The sequence below is a fragment of the Anomalospiza imberbis genome, chromosome 25 (genome assembly GCF_031753505.1).
Source record: "Anomalospiza imberbis isolate Cuckoo-Finch-1a 21T00152 chromosome 25, ASM3175350v1, whole genome shotgun sequence".
In the NCBI taxonomy this organism is placed as follows: Eukaryota; Metazoa; Chordata; class Aves; order Passeriformes; family Viduidae; genus Anomalospiza; species Anomalospiza imberbis.
This window is the reverse complement of record NC_089705.1, coordinates 1124977-1147218: the sequence shown is the minus strand read 5'-3', so window position 1 is coordinate 1147218 and position 22242 is coordinate 1124977. Positions and strand designations below refer to the sequence as shown.

Below are 22242 nucleotides of genomic sequence, written 5' to 3'. Positions count from 1 at the left end.
GATCCGGCTTGCGGGGTCTCCGGGACCCGCACCCCGCTGTGGGTTCCCGCAGCTCCCGAGGGGCTCCGCTCCCCGCACCCTGCCCCGCGGCAGCCCCTCGGTGCCCGCAGAGCCCCCCCGATTCCAGCAGGCGCTGCCCCCGGGGCTGTCCCCTCCCCTGCGACCCCCCGGGCGGTGCCGGGCAGGGTGGCGGCCGTGGGGAGGGGGCTGCGGGCAGCTGCCGTTTGAAGGTCGTAGGGAAACACGCCTTAAAAACCACCCTGAGGGGCGGAGAGGGAGGAACCCCCCTGCTGCTGCTCGGGGCAGCAGGAACTTGCCCCCCCACCCCCCCTAAGCCTCCCCTCCGCCTCCCCCTCCCCTCCTGCATCCCCAGCCCCCGATGGGGCGGGGGGCGGCCGATGCAGCCGGGGCTGCGCAGGCAGCGCCCGCTCTTCCCCTTTCATGTGGCCGGAGGAGAAGGGGCCGAGGGTGCTCGTGGCACTTCCAAAGCTGCTGCTCCCCCCGGGATCCGTGGATCCAAGGGATCCTGGGCTCCATGGGAACCTCCCTGCCCCGCCTGCTCCCTGCCCCGAGCCGGGCGTTGGAGTTTTGGGGATCGGGACGCTGCTTTTTGGGGGATGCTCTCCGGGAAGGAGCCCGAGGATGCTTTTCCCTCCCAGCCCGTGAGCAACGGGAGAGGGTGGTGGGGAGGAAGGCTGCTCCTCTTCCTCCTCTCTTGAAGAGGGGAAGAAGCCCCAGGGCCTGGCTGCTGCATTGAATCACCCGGTGCTCATCCCCTCATCCCCCTCCTCCCGGGGCTCTGGTTTGGGGGTGCTCCGGGCTGGCTCCCCCATTTCTGCACCAGGGGCGTTCTCCCGGCCCTCTCAGCAGCGGCTCTGCCCCTCTGGAGCAGAGACACAACTTCAGCGTCTCTGAGGGGACCTGAGACATTCCTCCAACGCCTCTGGCGAATTTGCACGGCCGCTGGATCCAAGGGCACTTTACCCAGCCCGATATTCCCCCTGCCATGGATCCAGGGAGGGCTCTGCCCCGCTGGGAGCTCCCTCCGTGCCCGGTGGCCGCGGTGCTGAGCGATGAGTGTGGCTGTGCCGGTGTCCCCAGCACCCCTGGCAGTGTGGGGGCGGCTCTGGGGGTGCTCATCCCCCCCAGATGAGCTTTTCCCCTTTGCTTTTGGGGACTTGGAGTTGCTGGTTACTGGAGTTGCTGGTTACTGGAGTTGCTGGTTACTGGAGTTGCTCGTTTCTGTTGGCGTTTCCTGGGGGGATGTGGCCGTTTAGGAGAGGCTGTGGGGTTGTTCAGTGCCGGGCTGGAGGTGATGGGATGTGGGATGCTCCCAAGGGCTGGAGGAGCTGCTGCCTCCACCTGGATGGGATCCAGGCCTCTCCTCTCCCCCCGCTCTTCCCTCCTCAATGCTTCGTTCTCCTCGGACAGACTCAGCTCCTCCCCTGGGCCACCGGGAGGGAAGCGGTGGCTTGGCACAGCTCTGGCACATCCGTGACGATGGGATGGGGATGGATTTAGGGATTCCTGTTCCCCCAGTGCCGGATCCTGGGCCCTGCCAGGGAACCTTTCCCTGGAGCAGTGCCCGGAGCGATCCTGGCTGCTCTGAGGAGCCGGGATGAGCAACACCAGCCCCGCAGGCACCGCGAGCTCCCGGGGCTGGGCCCCTGTGCCCGCCCCAGGGGAGCGCAGGGGACGGGGACAGGGACAGGAACGGGACGGGCCCTGGCGCGGCTGTGACACCTCCCCGGGACTCGATGCCTCCCTTTGATCTCCTGCAGTCCGTGACCCCTCTCGGCCGGCCTTTGGCGAAGCTGGGATGGATCGCCTTGGGATCAGTCCCTGTAACCCTTTATGTGCCAGCGTGGGAGAGCCAGGGGACAGGGGCTGCTTCTCCTGGCGAGCCCCATCGCTGGCAGAGGGGTTTTCCCAACCGTGCCGCGGACGGGTTTGGGTTTGGGTTTGGCTGTGATTTCCCAAGGTTCACGAGCCCATCTCTGGTCCCCTTTGGAGCTGGATATGGACCACGCAGAGAGAGGATGAAGAAGACCCAGGCATCAGCCCTTCCCGGGGCAGGGATGGGCTCAGCCCCTGTGGGACACCCCAGATTCCCAGGAGGGGCTCCCCTCCGTGCAGGGGGTGGGTGCAGCCAGCCCTGAGTGCCACCCTCGGCTCTGGGGTCCTCACGGTGGGGGTCAGGCTGCTTTGTTGTGGCCCTGGCTTTTGTCGGAGCCCAGCTTAGGGATCAACTCATCACCTTAATTACCGAGAGCGTTGATTGGCCCTAACCTTTCCCAGGTGCCTGGAGCATTGCTGGGATGGCTCTGGGGCCGGTCAGGTCCTGGATCCCTGTGCAGCAGACCGGGGGATGCTCTGGATTTACTCCTGGGTTGTTTCATTGTGGAAGGGCTTCCCTTGCTCCCTGCCATCCCCCCAGATCCTCCCTTGACTCAGTCCAGAGGGATAATGAGGGACACAGCGCCCAGAGAGGCCCTGCAGGGTTTTGGGGTCAAACACCCCCTTCCCCACAGGGATCTAGGGTGGGTTCAGCCTCCCCACAGCTCTGGGTCCCACCAGGCTGGGTGTTCACAGGACACTCTCATTCCCGTGATGATTTCCAGTGTTTTGGGCTCCCTGGTTTCCAGCCTGGCCTCGGGGCCGTGGGGAAGCGTCTCTGCTGAGCTTTGGGGGTGCTTTGGGGTTTGGGGGTGCTCTGGGGTTTGGTGTAATGGGTTTGCAGGGCTCAGCCCGGCCCCCAGGGGTGGGCTGGAGCTCCCTGGTGTGAGCTGGAGTCACAGGGGGTCCAGCCCAGCTACGTTTGTAGGGACAGCCCAGCTCTCCCAGTCCAGCCGTGCTCAACCCCAGCTCCTTCCTCTTTCATGGAGAAACTGAGGAAAAAAATATCAATAAATAAAGGAATGGGTCCCCAAGGGGTGCAGGGTCCTCTGGCCACTGTCACCTCCTACCCCGCCGGTGCGTGGCTTGGGAGCGGTGGCCGTGAAGCGCCCGGTGTCCCCAGGGCTCCTTTCCCTCGGGAGATGTGCGGCAGCCCCGGGAGACGGCAGCGGGGGCTGGGGAATGCCGGTCCCGGGAACGTGAGCCGGGTACCAAACCCTGCCGGGCCCGGCGGGGCCATGGGAACCGGGAACTCCTCCCTTCCCGAGCCCTCGGAGGCTTTAACCCAGCCCCGGTGGGTTCTGTCCCCGTGTCCCGGTCCCTCCCGGCTCCCCAGGAGCTGGGGCCGGTTCCATCCTCGCCTCCTGCCCGGCTCTGGGTGCGGCTTTGCCGCTGCTCTACTCCTGGAGCCTCAGCCCCTGCGCTCTCGGTGCTCAGGAGATGGGGAGTGGGGATTTGGAGGGACAAACCCCCTGCAAACGTGGCTGGGCCTCTCCTGGGAGCGCGGGGATGTGCTCCCTGCATCCTCCCTTCCCTCCTCATCCTCCCCAGCCAGCCCGAGGCTCCCTTGGCTCGGGAGCTGCTGGAGAAGGATTTCTGGCCCTGCTCGGTGTCACCTCGGCCCCGCTGGTCCCTGCCTGGCTCCGGAGCCACGGCCCGGGTGTGGAGGGAGGAGCGGAGTCTTTCCTGTGCTCTGTGCCGTTCCCAGCTTCTCCCTCTTGTTTTGTGCCATTCCCAGCTTTTCCACTCATGATTTGTGCTATTCCCAGTTTTCCACCCGTGTTTTGGGTCATTCCCAACTTCTCCCCCTTGTTTTGTGCCATTCCCAGCTTTCCCACTCTGGGTTTGTGTCGTTCCCAGTTTCACACCTGAGTTTTGTGTGATTCCCAGTTTCCCCCTGTGTTTTGTTCCAATCCCAGTTTCCCCCTGTGTTTTGTGCCATTCCCAATTTCCCCCGTGATTTGAGCCAATCCCAGTTTCTCCCTGTATTTTGTGTGATTCCCAACTTTCTCACCGTGTTTTGTGCCATTCCCAGTTTCCCCCCGTGTTTTGTGCCATTCCCAGTTTCCCACCCATGCTTTGTTCCATTCCCAGTTTCCCTCTGTGTTTTGTGTCATTTCCAGTTTCCCACCCATGTTTTGTTCCATTCCCAACTTCCCCCTTGTTTTGTTCCATTCCCAGCATTCCTACTCATATTTGGTATCATTCCCACCATTTCCACCCGTGTTTTGTGCTAATCCCAGTTTCCCACCTGTGTTTTGTTCCAGTCCCAGGTTCCCCCCATGTTTTGTGCCATTCCCAGTTTCCCACCCGTGTTTTGTGCCATTCCCAGCTTTCCCACCCGTGTTTTGTTCCAATTCCGGTTTCCCACCCGTGTTTTGTTCCAATCCCAGTTTCCCACCCGTGTTTTGTTCCATTCCCAGTTTCCCACCCGTGTTTTGTGCCATTCCCAGTTCCCCACCCATGTTTTGTGCCATTCCCAGCTTTCCCACCTGTGTATTGTTCCATTCCCAGGTTCCCCCCGTGTTTTGTGCCGTTCCCAGTTTCCCACCCCTGTTTTGTTCCAATCCCAGCTTCCCACCCGTGTTTTGTTCCAATTCCGGTTTCCCACCCGTGTTTTGTTCCAATCCCAGTTTCCCACCCGTGTTTTGTTCCATTCCCAGTTTCCCACCCGTGTTTTGTGCCGTTCCCAGTTTCCCACCCCTGTTTTGTTCCAATCCCAGTTTCCCACCCGTGTTTTGTTCCATTCCCAGTTTCCCACCCGTGTTTTGTGCCGTTCCCAGTTTCCCACCCCTGTTTTGTTCCAACCCCAGCTTTCCCACCCGTGTTTTGTTCCATTCCCAGTTTCTCCCTGTGTTTTGTTCCATTCCCAGTTGCCCCCCGTGTTTTGTTCCATTCCCAGTTTCCCACCCGTGTTTTGTGCCATTCCCAGCTTTCCCACCCGTGTTTTATTCCAATCCCGGTTTCCCACCCGTATTTTGTTCCATTCCCAGTTTCCCACCCGTGTTTTGTGCCGTTCCCAGTTTCCCACCCCTGTTTTGTTCCATTCCCAGTTTCCCACCCCTGTTTTGTTCCAACCCCAGCTTTCCCACCCCTGTTTTGTTCCATTCCCAGTTTCCCACCCCTGTTTTGTTCCATTCCCAGTTTCCCACCCGTGTTTTGTGCCATTCCCAGTTTCCCCCCCGTGCTTTGTGCCGTTCCCAGTTCGCTCCCTGCCGCAGGGAGGGTCCAGCCGTCGTTCCCCGGGCGGGCTCCGGCGGGAGCAGAGCTGGAACGGGGATCTTCGTGCGGCCACTCCTCCCTCTCTCCCCATTAATTAATTTGACATTTAAGCCGAGCTCCTCGTGCAGAGCTCTCCGTGAGCTCCGGAGCAGCTCCAGGACGGGAATTCCCGGTGGGAGGGAAGGACGTGGCTGGATCCAGGTGGAGGAGGCTCCTGGGGTGCAGCGCTTCCACCCCCCCCCCCCCCCCCCCAACTCTGTTTTGGGGCCTTCTGTGGTCAGGAAGGAATGGGATGTGGCTGTGGGAAGGTGAAAGCATTTTTAGAGCTGGTTCTCTCAAGGATTTTATTAAAAATGACTCAAAAAAAAAAGTTAATTCTGGGCTGGTTGAGCCAGCATTGAACCCGAGTGTGGCTCTGCACGGAGAGGACAGCATCGATTTGGGGGGACCCAAACTTCCCTTTCCACCTCAGCAGCCCAGAGCAGCTGCCAGCTCCCTCCAGGCTGGACTGGGATGGACTGGGATGGACTGGGACAGGCTGGGATGGACTGGGAAGTTCCCTCTGCCCTGCCCACGAGGCCGGGTGTGTTTTCATCTCTGTGGCCGCACAAAAGCCTCTCCCTCCTCCCTCAGCACAGCTTGGCCGCGGCTCAAACTCTTTCTTTCGAGATAAAAATAACAGCAGCAACCTCAGGGCTGCTGCTTCTGCCCCGGCTGGTGGAGAAATGGGGATAATTTTAGGAAAAAAAGGAGGGAAACCTCATTGTGGGGGAGCCTGGGTGCAAATCCCCCCTGGCTGCAGCCCCAAAGGGAGACCTGGAGTGGGGAGGAGGAGGCTGGAGCCAGGGAAAACTGGGAAAAGCTGAGAAAAGCTGGGAAAACTGGGAAATGCCTCATGTCCCAGGCAGCACGGAGCACAACTTGTTGGCAAAACAGTTTGTTTGCCAAAAAATGATGTTTTCTGGAGGAGGAGGAGGAGGGGAACAGAGCTGGTTCAGGAGCTGCTGAGGGAAGGGGGGGCCTGGCTGAGGGTTTGGGGGGGTTGGGAGGGAAACTCAGGCAGCAAATGTCAAAAATCCAACGCAGGGCTGTGTTTTGGGGCAAGGGAGTGGGAGTTTGGGGCCAAAGTGGGCATTTAAAAGAGAAGAAAATTCTCATTTATTTCTCATTTTGCAAGTTAAGCTGGAAGGGAACAGAAAATTGCTGTGTTTGTGTCCTTGCCCAAGCAGCTTTCCCTGCAGAGGCAGCAGGTCTGGGAGCACACAGGGAGCTTTGCTTCCCCAAACTTGATGTTAATCCACCATTCCCAGCTTTTTTAAAGGCAAATTTGGGCTCCTCACAACTTTTCCAGGTGCTGGGAATGGCCATTGTGTCCCTGCAGAACTTCTCCGTGCACCCATTGAAAATCAAGCAGAAAAAAACTGGGATAATGTAATTTTTTACTGCATTTTGGGGGTTTTTTTGGGGAATGGCATCATCCAGATTTTCCTTTCCCCTCTCCCTTGGGCTCCAGTACCAGGTGAGGGAGATGTGGGGATCTCCTGGAGCCGGGGGCAGCACCTGGGGTGGCCTGGACTGCTCCAAAGCCCTGGATCCAGCCCAGTGGGAAATTCCGGAGCTGCCAGGGATTTGGGGATGGAATGGGGGATTTTAGGCAGCTGGGACCCCCTGGAAGCAGCTCCAGGGGTGAGGTTCCCTTTTGTGGTGAGGCCTCGGTGATTTTGGGCTTTGGTGTCACCGCTGCCGTTGTCACCTCCTCCTCATCCTCCTCCTACAGAAATAATCCAGGATTTCATTATTCCAATTTCTTGCCTAGCTCAGTGCCCCCCAGCCCGGGCTGTGTGTGGGGGCTCTGATGAGCACTAATTAAGCTCTAATTAGCCCCCAGTGGCAGCAGGTCAGTGCCCCCTGTGCTGACAGGTGTTAATTACCCTGGTGTTAATTAGGGAGAGTGCTGATGGGGACACTGGGGGTCCTTCAGGGACTCCAGGGCAGGGAACTGGGATGAAATGGGATCCTGGGCGGGGTTTAGTGGCCAAGGAGCCTCTTCACCCCCCCAGGCTCCTGTGGGATATGGGAATCCCATCCCAACTGGGACACCCGGGCTCCGAAATCCCAGATCCACCGAATTCCTTGGCTTTGTTTTCCCTGGTGGAGCCGCTTCTCCTCATTTACCAGTCATGAACTGGTGCAGGTGGGAGCTGGGCTGGGCTCCCCTGGATCCTGGGATCTGGATCCTGGGATCACCCTCTGGCAGTGGATCCCGGGATCCCGGGATCCCCCTCTGACCTTGGGCCCCAGGAGTGCCCCGAGGCCCTGGGACATTTCCTGCAGTGCTGGGGGCCCAGGGCTGGGCAGGACCCTGGATTTTGGGGTGTTCCCAGTGCTGCAATTGGGGTGGCCCAGCCGCTTCTCCCCCTTTGCCCTCCTGCCTTTAATTGGGACTAGCAATTTATAATTATTTATAATAATTGGGATTAATTAATTAATCCTCCTCCACCTCGGAGGACTGGGCTCTCTGCACGGCCAGGCTCTGGCAGGGTGTCCCCAAGTGTCCCACAGATGTCCCTAAAGCCACCAGGGGTGATGCCCGGGGTGGAGCGGGAAGATGCTGGTGGGATCTGTGGCTGGGATGCCGGGATGGGAGCAGATCCTGGATCTGGAGCATCCTGAATCCCTTTATTTGCCATGGCAAGAGCTCTTCAACAGGAGGAGGAGGAAGGAGAGAGGGAATCCGTCGAGTGTGGCATGGCTGGGTGGGCAGGGATGGACACTGTCGCTCACAGGGATGTCCCTGTGTCCATAGGGCCAGCAGCCCCGGATCCAAGAGGGAATGGGAATTGCTGGGAGCTCCTGGGAGTGGATGGGGCTGCAGGGAGCAGCAGCTCCGAGTCCTCTCTCCCAGCCACCACAGGAGTTTGGGGCTGAGCTGGGACTTTCTGGGGCTGCCTGCTCAGGGAGCTCCTTCCAGCCCTGGAGCACCTGGGAATTGCGCTGGGCAGGGATGTGGGAGGAGCATTCCCGTGGGCTCTTCTGTGCAGGTTCTGACCAAGATTTGGTAAAAATCCTTCATTTCTCTGAGGGTTTGGGGATTTCTTTTTCCAAGGAGCTTTTTGGCTACTGGTCCCACTGGCCTGGGGTGAGGCTGAGGGTCTGCCTGGGATCATCCCAGAGGCAGGGGAGCCCCAGGAACCCGACTGAGGGGATTGTCCTGCTGATTTTCCTTCTGATCTCGCTCCGACATTCCCAAGTGCTCTTGCCAGCTCCGACCAAGGCTGACTCTGTGATCCCAGTGCCCAAACTCCTGGATGAAAACATTCCCGAGGCCAAGCCAGGCAGCTGCTGATGCTGCCAAGGATTCCAGGGCAGGAAGGGGAGTGGGATTGGGAAGCAGAGCCGGCTCCCAGCCCGTTCCCATCCCTGCGCCCACCGCTGGATTGGGAAGTGGCTGCTGCCCCTGGGCCTCCCTCCAGCCGGAGTTTTCCCGGTGGGTTGGGTTAGATCAGGATGTGAGGAGCAGGGATGGGAGAGGAGCTGGGCTGGACACTGAGGGCTGGCAAGAAGGGACCATTTCAACCCCCCTGTTCCACTTTGGGTACTCCAAGGGGTGAATTCCCTGCTCCCAGAAAATGCTTTTGGAGCAACGGGTGCCTGGATTTTTGCGAGGTGCCGCAGCTGGGCTGGCCCTGAGCCTCTCAGCCTCATCCTCTTTGCTCTGGGTTTGGCCTTAAAACCCCAAACCTGCCCCCAGCCCCTGGCACAGGTGAGATTCCCACACGTTCCTGCCGCTGTCAGGGACCAGCGGGATTGGGGCTGACACCCCAAAATCCCTGCAGCAGGCAGGGCCAGATCCCTCCTCGGCACAATTCCAGCTGCTCCCAACGCTCCAGCCGGAGTTTGCCTGCAGCTAAAAATACCGCGGAGCGCAGCAAAGCCCCCGGAGGGTTTAGGCTCTATATTTAGGTTCCTGCAGCACAAAGCCATATTGCACGGAGGCTGGGCAGTGGGATCTCCTTCTAGGAACTGGAGGGAGGAGAGGACAGGAGCAGAGGGGTGTGATGGAGCCTTTCCATGTGGATCCGGGGCTGGATCCTCTGCTTGCAGCCGCTGTCCCATCCCGGTGCTCCAATCCAGGCGTTTCTTCCCCCAAACCCCAGCAGAAGTTGCTGCCTGAGCGTGGAGGGAAGGGGACATCAAACATTTATAGGCCTTGTGAATCGTCACGGAAATGCCTGGCTCTGTTAAAATAGCAGCAGCAATTAGAGGAGAGGGAAAAAAAAAAAAAAAAAGCAGCCAAACTCCACATCCACGGCTCGCGTGCTGTCCCAGCGTTTTCCTGTCCTCAGCCGGGGTCACAGCTCCGGGGTTGGGCTCCCCAAGCCCAGCTGGGGAAGGGGACAGGCTCTGAACCCCCCCAAAACCCGACCTCGTGCCTCTGCAAACACATCCCAAGCTCAGTTCTGACCTGAGCTGAAAGGGCAGTGAGAAGTTAATTGGGTTCCTTCTTCTTTCGAGGTTTTGCAGCGGGGTCGGTGCTTCCTGCCCGCCTCTGCTTGCTCCTAATTAGGGAAACGCCAAACCTGAACTTCCCCGGTGCCTCAGTGGGGTTTATCCTGTGGGGACTGGTCCTTCCCCTCACCCAGGGTGAAGACGGGGTCGGAGGTGAAGGAAAACAGCCAAACCCCGAGGCTCAGGGGAATTTTGCTGCTGCTTTGTCTGACCCAGGATATTCCAGAGGAAAAATCCGCTGTTTCTCCAGCGGGCAGCAGGGCATGAGGGTCACCCTCACCTGCTCAAGCTTTGCATTTCCCTGCATAAAAATCAGGGCTTTGGTGATTTTTCATTTTTTTTTTTCTCTTTGGCAAAGGTTAGAACCTGAATGAGGAGCAGAGCGAGCTCTGGAGTGAGGAGGAGGTGCAGGATCCAGGGCTGGGCATGGATTTGGGCTCTGCCTGCCCCAAGGTTTTGGGAACTGGGGTTTGTCTGGCACAGCTCAGAGCTGGTGTGGAAAAAGAGGAAAGAAAATTCCTGGGGGGGAAATCCAGGGAGGAAGAGCAGGGCTGGAGAAGCAGCCAGAGGGTGCTGGGGGTGATGGCCACAGGGACCTGCAGGGACACATCTTCTGGTCCTGCTGACATGTTTGCCAAGGAAGAGAAGAACTCAGCTGTTGGGAATGAAGGTGGACTTGAAAATGAGGGGTCAGTTGGTGCTTTGGGCTCAGAAACTGGCTTTGTTTACTTTGGGAACAATGCTCCTTCCCAATGGGATCATCCCTGCCATGGAACCCGCCGGAAAATCTTCCCTGTGTGAAATCAGAGCTCTGGGTGCTTCCTTCACCCCCTGGGCTCTGACAGCTTCCATGGTCCCATCTTTAAGATTTCCCTGCTGGCTTCCGAGCTGGAGGTGTTTTTCCAAGTACAAGTGGATCCTGCAGCTCTTGGAGGGGAGAATTTGAGGAAAACCTGGTGTGTGGCGGGGGATGGTCACTGCAGGGCGACAGTCGCCCCTGCTCTTCACAGAGCCTGGAGCATCTCCCTGGTGGAATCAGCTGAGGGTGGGGTGGAAGGAGCAGCTTCTCATGCTGGTGGCTGCCAGGGAATCCCTGGGCTCACATTCCCTTGGCATGGAGCTCTCCCTGCTCTCATTTTCCTCCTGCTCTGCTGGGTTGTGAGGCCGGAGCCAGGCCTGGCTGGGGGTGTTGGCCTGGGATGTTGGGAGCCATTCCCATGTGGGGATCCTGGGACACACTCCTGGATGGAAATGCTGGTGCCCGTCCCTCTGAGGGGATCCTGGTGCCCATTGCCCTGGCAGGACCCTGGTGCCCATTCCCACGGCAGGATCCTGGTGCCCATTCCCACGGCAGGATCCTGGTGCCCATTCCCACAGCAGGATCCTGGTCCATCATACATTGCCCTGGCAGGATCCTGGTGCCCATTCCCACGGCAGGATCCTGGTCCATCTGACACTCCCCTGGCAGGATCCTGGTGCCCATTCCCACGGCAGGATCCTGGTCCATCTGACACTCCCCTGGCAGGATCCTGGTGCCCATTGCCCTGGCAGGATGCTGGTCCATCTGACACTCCCCTGGCAGGATCCTGGTGCCCATTCCCACGGCAGGATCCTGGTCCATCTGACACTCCCCTGGCAGGATCCTGGTGCCCATTGCCCTGGCAGGGTCCTGGTGCCCATTGCCCTGGCAGGATGCTGGTGCCCATTCCCACGGCAGGATCCTGGTCCATCTGACACTCCCCTGGCAGGATGCTGGTGCCCATTGCCCTGGCAGGATCCTGGTCCATCTGACACTCCCCTGGCAGGATCCTGGTGCCCATTCCCACGGCAGGATCCTAGTCCATCTGACATTCCCACCGTTGCCATTCTGGGCCCTGTCCCCCTCCCAGGGATGCTGCTGTGTTGGGCACTGCCCTGACCCCCCCAGCAGAACGAAGTTTCTCCTCCCTCTTCCCTTCTGTGGCAGGGCAGGACATTTCTGTCCCTCCTTTTGGTCGCTTCCTGTGGTGCTTTCAGCCGCCTGGCACCGACCTGAACCGCTCTGGGAAAAGAGGCCTCAGGTGCAGTGAACCCCCCCATCATTTATTTGTTCCTCACTGCTCCCAGACTGGATCCCAGAGCTGCCAGAGCTGGGTTTGGTTTTCCCTCTCCAACAATAAATTTTAATTCCCCAGTGAGGCCAGGAGCGTTGAGCAGCTTGGGACAAGTGACAGCAAACGTGTCAGGAAGGGACATTTGCACAGCAGGCTGGGGCTGCTGAAAATCCCTGCTGCTGTGGAAAGAGCAGGAGCCTCCTTCCTGCCTGGATATTTGCTGAGGGAAACAACAGGTTGGGGAATAAATATTGGCATTTCTTCCCTCGGGGACTTCCCGGTGCCATCCCCAATGCAGGCCCGCAGGTGGACGCTGGCCCTTAGAGGGAAGACTCCCAGCAGCATGGATTAGGGTTGGATATTCTCTTTTTTAATTTTTTTTTTCCCACTTAATGGAAAAAGCCGTGTTCACACGGAAACCAATCGGTTTGTGCGGCCCTGAAAGGCAGGAGCATCCCAGAGGCGCCTGAAAAGCTCCTGGCTCTCCGCTCAGCGTTGCAAAAAGGTTTAGAAAATGAAAAATAAAGCGTGGAGGGCGCGCCTGTGGAGCGCGGGGCTCTTTGTGGAGGAGCTGGAGGGCTCCGGTTCGGCGGCGGGAGCCGGGGATGAATCCCCGTGGATGCTCCGAGCCCACCGCCCCTTGCCGGCGGGGTCCGGGGGGAGCAGCCGCGCATCCCCGGGAGCCGCGGGCCGGGGCTGCAGCCGCAGGAGCCCCGCGGGGGATGGGGGTGGCCCCGGGGCGGCCCCCGGAGCCGCCGCAGCCGCGGGCGAGCGCAGGGCCCCGCCGGGCGGGGGGAAAGTAGGTCGTGGCTGCGCTGGCATGGCCGCCCCGTCCTACATATGGAAATCGGGGCTATTTCTGGCCGCTCCTGGCGGGCTCGGCCGTGTCCCCGCTCCGGCCCCGCCGCGGGGTCCCCCCCGGGCACGGCCCCGCTCCCGGCCCTGCAGATGCTCGGGGGATGGAGCTGCGGGGGTGCTTCCCGGGGATTCCTGCCCGTGACACCTTCCCCCTCTCCTGGGGTGGGTGACTCCGTCCTGTGCATCCCACTCGGCTTCCCAGGGCTTGAGGGGGGGTAATTCCTCATGGAAAAACCCTTTTCCAGCTGCGCTTGTCCAGGCTCCTCAGTCCATCCCATGCAAGGCTGGGTCTCCCTCCAAGGCTTCTCCCCAAACCCAGCCCTGGGTTGCTCCCATCCCCTCCAGGCTGGGCTCCAGCTGGAAATCCTGGATTTGGCAGCATCTTAATCAACCTCGCTTTGCATTTCCATGGCAACCGCGAGGAAGGTGGGCAGGAACCCCTTCCTGTTGGACACACAAGAGCTGGCAAACACCGGGTCCTGCTGCTGGGGCAAAAAAGCACCTCCCTGGGTGGGATAATCCTAATTAAACGCCAGCAGCACAGGGAAAAGGGCTGCTTGGGGTTTTCCCCAGTGTTGAGTCCTGCGTGTGGGGAGGAGGAGCTGCTGTTGATCCAAATCTGCCTGTGAGAGTCTCGAATATATTCCTGATTAATCATTTTTAGGGTTCATTAGCTGTGGCTCAGCACAAGAACAGATCCTGAAGGGTCTCCAGTAATGGGACTGGCACTGTTTTAGGGGCAGACAGGTGAGGGTTGGCTTTAGGGCAGTGACAGCTCTGTCCTTTGCCTGCCACTTAAACATGGCCTGGACACGTCACCCCCACATTCCCGGTGTTTAATATGTTTGTGGGGAGCTGGAAGGGGGCTCAGCCTGGAAAAAGGAGGCTCAGGGGGGACCTTGTGGCTCTGCACAGCTCCTGACAGGAGGGGACAGCCGGGGGGGTCGGGCTCTGCTCCAGGGAACAGGGACAGGAGGAGAGGGAACGGCCTCAGGCTGGGCCAGGGCAGGCTCAGGGTGGGCATCAGGGAAAATTTCCTCGTGGAAAAGTTTGTCAGGCCCTGGCACAGCTGCCCAGGGAGGTTCGGAGTCCCCATCCCTGGAAATATTTGAAGATTGTGACTCTCGGGGCAGGGTGAGCGGTGACAGCCCAGTGCTGGGTTAATGGTTCAACACCAAGGTCTGAGGGGATTTTCCAGCATCGGGGGTTTTCCAACATCAGTGATTCCAGAATCCCGTTGATGTGTGACCTGGCTGGGCCTGGATGCTCCTTGCACCTCTCAAAAGGAGAGAAAAACCCTTTTCCAGCCTCATGTGCAAAACCTTTTGAGGTGAATTTGGGGTTGGGATGATGCCTGTGGGGAAACTCCAAGGAGGGAGAAACTTCTGGGGGGAGCCAGTGGGGATTTCCAGGCTCGTCCATCCGGAGCAGTCCAGGAAGAATATTCCCACATATGGGACTGGTGGGGTTTGCACAAAGCACCCCAAAACCCGTTAAAGCAGGGGGCACCCCAAGCTCTGAGGGCCTGCTGCCCACCCTCCCTGCAGGGACGGGACATGGCCCCTCCCTCCGCCTGCTCCAGACGCCCTTTCCATGCTGGAAATTCCCCTAAATTGTGCCAATCCTTTTGCTCCTGGAACTCGGGGTGGTGGCGGTCCCGGGTCCCCCCAAACTGCAGCATGGGGAGAGGCTGGGGAAACTGAGGCAGCGGCTGGGGGGGGGGGGGTGGGGTGGGGAGAGGAGCCGTCGGGGAGCAAGGATATGGGAAAAGGAGAATGACTTGTAGGGCTGGAGGATGTTCCCTCTGGGAAATCTGCCCCTGGAGCTCTCCTCTCCTTCCCCAGCCCATCCCTGCGGAGCTCAGCCGTTCCCTCGCCCCCTTAATGACCACAATTAAGCCGATCCCAGCAAATGAAGTGATGCTTAAGGAGCCAAATAAAACGGGAAATACCCCACGATTGCTTTCTGTGGTCGTTGAGAAGCTTTTTGCTCCCGCAGCTGCCTCTCCTGCGGTGTCGAGGGAGCGTCCCCTGGCACGGCGACAGCGCGCTGGCAGTGACAGAGCCCTGGCTCCCCAAGGCCACCCCCAGCTCCCACGGGGACACTTTTGGGAGCGATCCCGGCTTTTCCTGAGTCTCCTTAGGGGAAAAGCAGTCCCGGTGCATCCCCCAGTGGGACAGCTCCCTCCGGGCTGGGTCCCCGTGGAGGGAGGTGGCTTTGTGCCCGCGGTGGCCCCGAGCAGGGGGATTTGTGCCTCCCGAGTCACCGAAAGCAGAAGAGGTTCGGGGCCGGCTCGTGGGCCCTGGGCTGTGTCCCCGTGTCCCCAGATCCCCCGTGGCGCTCCTCCCGGCCCTGGGGGCCGAGCCCCGGCCGCTCCCCACGGGAGCGCTCCAGGAAAAGCGGCGGGAGGAGGTTCCCGGTGCCGGCTCCGCCGGGGCTGGTTTCCCCGGGCCCGGAGGCGTTTCCAGCTGAAACCTTTCCTTCCACAAACACCATGAGATCATTTTCCTCTCCCCGGCGCACAATGCGCCATTGTCCTGCCTCTTCCACTGGAAATCGACCCGGGAATGTGAGCCGAAAGCGCCCTGATCCCTTCCCCAGCGCCGAAGGAGCCGGGATGGGGCTCCTCAAACATCCCAAAGCCTTTTGGGGAAGGGTTTTCCCTGGGAGAGACCGAGATCTGTGGGATCTGGGTTCCCGCTGGGATCTCAGCGCCGGGATCGGCTGAGCCAGGGGAGCTGGGAGGGCCGGGGCTGCTCTCGGCAGGCTGTAAAAAACGGGAATTGCTCTTTTCCTCGCCTTTTCATTGTTCACCTGGCTCTTATCGCAGCGGGCAGGAGCAGCCGGGATCGGCTCTGGGCGGGAGCTGCAGCAGGAATGAGACGTCAGGGCCGAGGGTTGGGAGGACAAAAATCCCGTGGTTTTGTGGAGCTGTGGAATGATGGGATGGTTTGGGTTGAAAGGGAGATTTAAACCTCATCCAGTGCCACCTCTGCCATGGCAGGGACACCTCCCACTGTCCCAGGTGCTCCAAGCCCCAGTGTCCAGCCTGGCCTTGGGCACTGCCAGGGATCCAGGGGCAGCCCCAGCTGCTCTGGGAATTCCAGCCCAGCCCCTCCCCACCCTCCCAGGGAACAATTCCCAATTCCCAGGATCCCATCCATGCCTGCCCTCTGGCAGTGGGAGCCATTCCTTGTGTCCTGTCCCTCCAGGCCTTGTCCCCAGTCCCTCTCCAGCTCTCCTGGAGCCCCTTCAGGCCCTGGAGGGGCTCTGGGCTCTCCCTGGAGCCTTCTCCTCTCCAGGGGAGCACCCCCAGCTCTCCCAGCCTGGCTCCAGAGGGGCTCCAGCCCTGGAGCAGCTCCATGGATTCCTCTGGGCCCTCTCCAGCAGCTCCAGGTCCTTCCTGTGCTGGGAGCACAGCCCAAGGTGGGAGCGGGATCTGGTCTGGATTGCTCGGGAAGGGGGAGGAGGAGGCGGCTGGAAAAGTCTCTGGGAGCCCTGGAAAGCCAAACCCTGCTCCCAGGGTGCCCATCTGGATCCCGGTGTGCGCCCGTGGTGCTGCCAGCGATTCCCTGTGCCAGCCAAGGGATATTTCTGTCCCAGCGGGATCTGGCCTTAGGGAGAACAATCCCCCATCCCCTCACCCCTGCAGCAGCCCCGGCTCAGCCCCCTCGTGCAGCTCCTTCTCCTCCTCCCTCTGCTCCCGGCACATCCCAGGACACAAAACCCCCAAATCCCCAGCTGGGAGCCGCCAGCCCATCTGCTCCATGCCCTGCGCTGGCCAGGCTGTGCCAAACCCTCCCGAGTCGCCCAGGGCTCGGTTATGGCATCCAAAGCTTTGGGCTCCCACCTTTCACATCTCCCTCTGCGGTTTTCCAAAAAATCATTAAAATAAAAAAAAAAAAAAAAAAAGCCATCATTATAAAAAACTATAATAACAATTTCAAACCCTAAAACCCTGCCAAAAAATTTCATCGAGTTCATTTCTACCTCAACTTACCTCAAATGTAGCATTAAAACAATGAAACCGATTAAAGTATGAACTGAATGAAAACATTGATACTAATTCCATTACAATTATAACATAACAAATATGAATGCTATCAAACATACAACGTTGCAAAACAAAACCACCACCAATTTTCTTTTACTAACACATAGACATAATTATCAAAACTTTAAAAAATTATATAAATTTCTCTAACCATTCAAAATCCATCCACAAACAACTTCAAAAAGTAAAAAAATTAACAAATCAAATTTAAACAAACAATAAATCATAATTAAACAACTTATTTAAAAAATAGATTTTTACACCATAACTAAAATAACTTTACAAAATAAATTTATATACATTAATTATTATAGTAACAATGTTAAAAATATATACTTATATACTTCACTAAACAATCAATAAACAAAACCATCAAAAAAGTTTTTCCCGTTCAAGAGAGAGGGGGAAATGTGGGAAAACAGATTATAGAAAACTCTCAAAACCTAACAAAAAACTCACATCTGAATCCAAACCTTAAGAAATACTAACTTAGAAATACCATAGAATAAGAAAACTTTGTTAAGAGAAAAATAAATCTAAAACCAAGTTTTGTAAATGTTCTATAAATCTATATTTCCCACAGGTTTTTTTTCCCCTCTTAATTAACGGGAACCATCCAGGTGTGCAGTGCCAGCAGCAGGTGAGCTGTTCTGCACGCTCTGCTGGGGGATGAGGAGCTGGAGCAGGGACAGCAAACCTGCCTGGGAGCCAGCAGGGAGATAAACCCGGGACTAGATAAAACCTGGCCTGGGAGCCAGCAGAGAGATAAACCCGGGATTTGTTAAAACCTGGCCTAGGAGCCAGCAGGGAGATAAACCCGGGATTAGTTAAAACCTGGCCTGGGAGCCAGCAGGGAGATAAACCCGGGATTTGTTAAAACCTGGCCTGGGAGCCAGCAGGGAGATAAACCCGGGACTAGTTAAAACCTGGCCTGGGATCCAGCAGGGAGACAAAACCGGGATTTGTTAAAACCTGGCCTGAGAGCCACCCGTGAGACATACCCTGCGAGACAAACCTGGGATTAGTTAAAACCTGGCCTGGGAGCCAGCAGGGAGATAAACCCGGGATTTGTTAAAACCTGGCCTGAGAGCCAGCAGGGAGATAAACCTGGGATTTGTTAAAACCTGGCCTGAGAGCCAGCAGGGAGATAAACCCGGGATTTGTTAAAACCTGGCCTGGGAGCCAGCAGGGAGATAAACCCGGGATTAGTTAAAACCTGGCCTGGGAGCCAGCAGGGAGACAAACCCGGGATTAGTTAAAACCTGGCCTGGGAGCCAGCAGGGAGATAAACCCAGGACTAGTTAAAACCTGGCCTGGGAGCCAGCAGGGAGATAAACCCGGGACTAGTTAAAACCTGGCCTAGGAGCCACCCTCGAGACAAACCCGGGATTTGTTAAAACCTGGCCTAGGAGCCACCCTTCGAGACAAACCCGGGATTAGTTAAAACCTGGCCTGGGAGCCAGCAGGGAGACAAACCCGGGATTTGTTAAAACCTGGCCTAGGAGCCACCCTCGAGACAAACCCGGGATTTGTTAAAACCTGGCCTAGGAGCCACCCTTCGAGACAAACCTGGGATTAGTTAAAACCTGGCCTGGGAGCCAGCAGGGAGATAAACCCGGGATTTGTTAAAACCTGGCCTGGGATCCAGCAGGGAGACAAACCCGGGATTTGTTAAAACCTGGCCTGGGAGCCAGCAGGGAGACAAATTCGGGATTAGTTAAAACCTGGCCTGGGAACCACCCGGGATTAGTTAATCCATGCGGGGAATGTTCAGGAGGGCCCAGGGCTGGGTCCAGCCCTTCTCCAGCAGCTCCATCTCCTCCGTGCCTCGGGGACAGCCTTTAGCCAGGGCTGCTGTGAGGGGACAAGGGAAAATGGCTTTAAATCCAAATAAAGGAGATTTAGATGAGATCTAGGAGGGAAAATACTTGCAGTTAGAGTGGTGGGACACTGGGATGGAATTCCCAGAGCAGCTGGGGCTGCCCCTGGATCCCTGGCAGTGCCCAAGACCAGGCTGGACATGGGGCTTGGGGCACCTGGGACAGTGGGAGGTGTCCCTGCCCATCTCCTGTGGCGCTGGATGGGACTTCAGGTCCCTCCAACCTAAACCATTCCACGAATCCACGATCCCAAGGTGCAGGTTGGTGGGATACACCTGGGGTGGTGGGGTTTAAACCTAGGCCAGACTGTGCAGAGGATTTTGTGCAGCTCCTCCAGGTGTGGAGCTGCTTTTCCTTGGAGTTTGGTGGCTCCTGGGTGAGGAGCAGCCTCCTGGCCCAAGCAGCTCTGGAAATGCACCCAGGGCTGCAGCCTGGGGCTGTTCCTGTGTTTTCTGTGGATCTTTCCTTGAGTTTTCTTGTGCCATTCCTCCGGGAGGAGGGGATTTAACCCCCCAGGAGCACCTTAGAGCTGCCACAACCCCCGCCCCGAGTCCCATCCCCTCCAAATCTCCAGGTTTCTGTCCCCTGCTTCGGGACACTCCTTCCCTGTGGCTTTCCCCCTCCCCAGCTGCCAGCCCCGGAGGCTCCAACACCCCCTCGTCCATGGGTGGGATTAGGATCCCCGGAGCCATCTGGGCCCTGCAGGAGCAGCCCCTGCTCAGTCAGGGAGCCCGGAGTGGATCAGGAACCCTGAATCCATGTGGGAATGTCGCGGCGAGCGGCTCAGCCCCCAGGGAGGATCCCCCTCAGAGCGTCCTGGTGTCCCCAGAGGGGCTGGCTTGGGGACACTCCTTGTTTTGGGGTCGCTGGGGTGGCAGGGGTGGGTGGCAGCTTCAGGGGCTGAGTTTGGAGCCAGGTGCATCCATGGAAAGAGAGGGAAAATCTCCCAAGGGCGTCTCCCAGCCGTGTTTTGGGCCAGACCCCCCTGTCATGGTTGGGATTAAGATGAAGGATCTCAGAATGGCTTTGATGGGAAGGGAATTTAGGGATCATCCTGTTGCAGCCCTGACACCTCCACTGTCCCAGGCTGCCCCAAACTCCAGTGTCCAGCCTGGCCTTGGACGCTCCCAGGGATCCAGGGGCAGCCCAGCCCCTCCCCACCCTCCCAGGGAACAATTCCCAATTCCCAGTCTCCCATCCAGTCCTGCCGTCTGGCAGTGGGAAGCCAACCCATGGGAGGAGGGTGTGAAAAACCATGTGACAATATAAAAAGTTCAATAAAGGACAAGAGGAGACAGACAAAGGTTATTATGGGGTGCACCTTGGCACTCAGCCAAGAGCACACTGCCACCTTCGGGGACACCCCTTAAATACCTTTTAATTCTTTTAATTACATCAGCCTGGTGCATATTCATAGTCTATTATGCATATCCATAAACTAGTTGACATATTCCAGAACTATTTTGCATGGCCCCTCCTCGGGGACGACTTTTTAGAGCATGCACATTCCTTGGCTGTGCTTTTAGTCCTTTTTATCTCCTCCAGTTTGGGCCCTGGCCATCACTGCCTTCAGACAGTGAGTGCTGCTGGGTGGCAGATCTGTACAGGTGTCCTCACCCTGTGTCCATTGGGTGTTATCCCATCCCAGCAGCATTTTAACACAGGCACACTGATATCAGCCATTTCACTGAGCTTAATGAACAACAGGAATACAAACTGTACCTTCATAACAAAGTCATTTAACACCACACGTATAAACTCCATTTTAATATTTGCCAAAAGCCGATATTACAATATGTATCTGTAGCAAAGGGGTCCTGCCCCTGCACTCGCTTGGGATCCCCGGGGAAGGTGGGAAGGGCAGGTTGGTCATGTATCCATTTCCATGGTGCCTCTCGCTGGTGCCACCTCGGCTCTGGTGGCTCCGTGTGGCCGCTGTCACCCGTCTGAGCGGTGCCATAATTCCCTGTAATCCCCGGGCGGCTCCGGCCTCACCTGGGACCAGCGCTCACCGGAGGGTCAGAGCGGGCAGGGCCGGCACCGCAATCGGCTTAGGGGGATAAACCGAGGGACAGGGGGACAGAGGGACAGGGGGACGGGGGGATGGGGAGATGGGGGGACAGAGGGACAGGGGGACAGGGGGACAGATGGACAGAGGGACAGATGGACAGAGGGATGGGGGGATGGGGGACAGAGGGGCAGTGGGAGAGGAGGGACAGGGGGACGGAGGGGCAGTGGGAGAGAAGGGACAGAGGCACAGAAGGGACAGGGGGACAGATGGACAAAGGGAAAGAGGGATGGGGGGACGGGGGACAGAGGGGCAGTGGGAGAGGAGGGACAGAGGCACAGAAGGGACAGGGGGACAGGGGGACAAATGGACAGAGGGACAGATGGACAGAGGGATGCGGGGACAGAGGGACAGAGGGAGAGGAGGGATAGAGGGACAGAGTAATGGGGGGACAGAGGGACGGGAGACAGAGGGGCAGAGGGATAGAGGGACAGAAGGACAGAGGGGCAGTGAGAGAGGAGGGACAGAGGGACAGGAAGGACAGGGAGGCAGAGGGAGCTGCTGGCACCTGGGGGTGGGGCATTGAGCCATGGGGGGTGGCCATTAGAGGCTGGGTGTCCCGGGTGACAGCAGTGTCACCCTGGGGGACCGCGTGGCCTTTGCCCTCTCAGGACACTCCCGGTTTGTTGAGGCTGCTGATGGGTGGCACTGGAGAGGTGGTTTTGGGGTGGGGGGAGTTCTGTGCACATCAGGGGGGTCAGGGCATTTCTGCTCTCCCTGGGTAAAGCCTTGAGGTCCCTGCCCCACCTCACTCCTGGCATCCAGGGAGAGGAATTTCCTGGAGGGTTTTCCTGGAAGTTTTCCTCTAGGATTTTCCTAGACGATTTTTCTGGAGGATTTTCCTGGAAGATTTTCCTGGAGGATTTTCCTGTAGGGTTTTCCTGGAGGACTTTCCTGAAAGTTTTCCTGGAGGGTTTTCCTGAAAGTTTTCCTGGAGGGTTTTCCTGGAGGGTTTTCCTGAAAGTTTTCCTGGAGGGTTTTCCTGGAGGGTTTTCCTGGAAGGTTTCAGGACACTGGCCCACAGGCATTGTGCAGACAGGGAGCACCACATTCCCTCGTGGGATGTGAGGGCAGTGAGGCTGTTCCCTGTTCCTGCAGATGGGTCCTGGTGGGGTTTTGGGGCCAGGGAGAGCGGAACCATCAGCCCTTTTCCAGCATTCCCACTCCGGGGCTGGGCTGGGAGCCCAAATCCACATTTTGAGTGCAGCCCAGTGTGTAAAACCCTTTATTTGGGATAATTGTAGGTGAGTGTAGGGCACAAAAAAAGCACTTTATTTTGGGTAATGTGAGGTGGGTGCAGGGCACGGCACCTCCTCCACCCCAAAAAGGGACAGTTCTGTGCCCTGGGCCTTGTCCTGCCTGGTGTCCCTGTGCCTCCTGGCATTGATGCACCCTCTGAAATCCGGGAATGCCATTAGTCCCAGAGGCCCGCGATACGAGCTGCTAAAAATAGGGGATTTATCCAGAGCCCCTGGATTGTGCTTTTTGGGAGGTGGGCAGGAGGGGAGGCAGGACGGGGCTGGGGTGAGCACGAGCTCTGGGTGCAGTGGGGACGTTTTTGGGGTGCTGGTGTTTGTAGGGAAGAGCAGAGGAGACCCCCGCTCCTTCCAGAGGTAATTCCTGGTGAAACTGCTGAAGAGGGGCACGACCCTGCCGGGATTG

The 22242-nt window shown here is 58.1% G+C and overlaps 1 protein-coding gene across 1 annotated transcript in view; it reads left to right on the top strand.

The window, feature by feature from the left end:
• SDC3 (syndecan 3) overlaps window positions 1-22242 on the top strand; it is a 47285-nt gene that overhangs the window by 1699 nt on the left and 23344 nt on the right. The gene's annotated exons all lie outside the window — the stretch shown is intronic.